Raw genomic sequence first — 2,388 nt, 5'->3', positions numbered from 1 at the left:
GGGAGGCAAGCTGGCCTTGGTCCACTCGCCCCTGAAATGCCTTTCATGGTCCACTCGTTTGGCAGCTTTAGCAGAAAAACTCACATGGGGATTGCACATGAATTCGGGCCCCCAGCTTCCAGGAGGGGCAGCAGGGAAAGGAGGTGCACACCTTCTTTTAGTAGGAAGACGACTGGAGCCAGGCCCAAGAGTCCTCCACTGGCCTGCAAAGCCCACAAGTTTGCCAGCAGGGACCAGGGTCCCTCCCAGCCTCCAGCGGAGCCAAGTGTTTCTCCTGTTGAAAAGCTTGCCAGTCCTTGTCCTAGAGTGTTTGGGGATAGGTCTATTATGAGAAGTCTCCTTTTGAATAGAGACACATTCAGATCCAGATGCAGTCCCCTAAGAACAAAAGCCCCTCCAAGTTCTCTTCTCCAGGCAAACTGGCCTCCTTTGAGAAAGAACCGCTTCTCCTAAGTGGAATCCATTCCCCTAGCCAAGAGCCTGCCGTTCTGAATTTGTTAAATGCAGTTTAATAGCCTTTCTCCATCCTGTTTCAGATCGGGGAGGGACTGTCCAAGGTGGACGGTCACCACTGATGGATTCAATAGATTGAATATGACTTCATGAAAAAAAGAAAGCTGCACTCTTTTTAGTTGTTTAGATGGGTTTTTGTTGTTTTTTGGTTTTTGTTTTTTGTTTTTTTATCTCCCAACATCCAAGACACATCCTCTAACAATACGAGTATGAGAGGAATTGTCATACAGATTGTCAAAGGGCCTCTCCAGTGGCCTGCTTCATTTTACCCAACCGAAAGACAACCTTGCAGGAAGGGGAAAGGAGCCATTCACCATACAGAGACAAGAGGCATCTATGTCTCATGTCTGCAGTCCCAACGCTCAGGAAGACGAGGCAGGCAGGTGGATTGTGGCAACTTTGCAGCCATATAGGCCTCGGCTACAGTGTGAGACCCTGTCAAAGAAAGAGAGCAGGGAGTTAAGGGTACAGATCAGTTGGCAAAGTGCTTGCCTAGCATATACAAAATCTTGAGTTCGACGCCCAGCACTACATCAACCAGGCATGGTAGGGCCCGTCCTCCCGGCACCTAAAGGCGAAGACAGAAACAGAAGGTCAAAGTCATCCTTGGCAACATAAAATGTTCAGGGACCATCCCATTATGTACGAGGCTCCTTAAGAAGTGGGGAGCTGGAGACATGGCTCAGTGGGGTTATGAGCTCTGGCTGCTCTTCCAGAAAACCGGAGTTCCGTTTCCCAGCACCCACATGGCAGCTCTCTGTAACTCCTTCCTCTGGCCTCTTCAGGCACATGGCGCACAGACATACATGCAGACAAAACACCTATACCCATAAAATAAGAATAAAAACTTTCTAAAAGAATGACATTATCTTTCTTAAAAGTCTACATGGATTGTCAGTCCCGGTTTCATCACTTCCCCCTTCCCCCGCCAAGACAGGGTTTCTCTGTGTAGCCTTGGCTGTCCTGGACACTCTCTGTAGGACCAGGCTGGCCTCAAACTCACAGAGATCTACCAGCCTCCGCCTCTCTAAGTGCTGGGATTAAAGGTGAGCGGCACCGCACCCGGTTCATCACTTATTTTCTAAAGTGAAACTTAAAAGAGAGGAACTGTGGGTCTCAGCTTTGTTGATGATCATGAGTATAGTTATCCAACAGGAATTTTTATGAGTAGGGTCTAGTATTTGTGTTAAAGCCACCTGAAAACGGCAGCCAGGAACCCTGTTCTCATTCTTTTTGCATATCTTTGGCACTGGGAAACTCACTACCTGAGGGAGAGGAGCTCCTTCACGTGATGAGATAGAACTGACAAGCAGAGTTATTTCTCAGCCCCCTGTTATCTTGGTGGGTGCAAGGCAAAACTACGCTGTTCCTCCTGCTCTGCCGATCTGAGTCTTCTCTCCGAGGACAATGTCCCCAGTTCCCGTGTCCTTCGCCCTTCAAAAGTTAGACTCTAGTTCCTCCTGCTTCCTCAAACAAATGACAAACAGAAGTGACTGTACCTCCACAGCTATCACCCCCTCGATCCACATCACACTTCCATAGGCGTGCGGGGGGTGAGGGAGGCCATTTTAATTTGGAGCAGCCCTCTTACCATGGACTTACAGCAAACCTTCAGTCAGAGCCTGTCTCGTGCAAAATCTTTTAATATTTGGGTCTGCTCTGGGTGTTTTGGGCCCTGGTTTGGTCATTTAAAAGAGCAGCCTGGGCAGGCAGATCTCTGTGAGTTTGAGACCAGCCTGGTCTACTTAATGAGTTGCAGGATAGTTAGAACTACATAGAGACCCTGTGAAAGAAAGAAAGAAAGAAAGAAAGAAAGAAAGAAAGAAAGAAAGAAAGAAAGAAAGAAAGAAAGAAAGAAAGAAAGAGAAAGAGAGA

The 2,388-nt window shown here is 47.8% G+C and overlaps 1 long non-coding RNA gene across 1 annotated transcript in view; it reads right to left on the bottom strand.

Moving 5' to 3' along the window:
* Positions 1-391: 391 nt before the first annotated feature.
* The window catches only part of LOC129679949 (uncharacterized), an 18,356-nt gene continuing 16,359 nt past the window's right edge, over positions 392-2,388 (bottom strand). The window contains exon 3 of the long non-coding RNA XR_008720602.1: positions 392-948. This is a non-coding gene — a long non-coding RNA (uncharacterized LOC129679949). The remainder of the gene's footprint in view (positions 949-2,388) is intronic.

The sequence above is a fragment of the Psammomys obesus genome, unplaced genomic scaffold (genome assembly GCF_907164565.1).
Source record: "Psammomys obesus unplaced genomic scaffold, mPsaObe1.curated_primary_1811, whole genome shotgun sequence".
Classification (NCBI taxonomy): Eukaryota; Metazoa; Chordata; class Mammalia; order Rodentia; family Muridae; genus Psammomys; species Psammomys obesus.
Note: the sequence above shows the minus strand (reverse complement) of the source record. Positions and strands in the feature narration are given on the sequence as shown.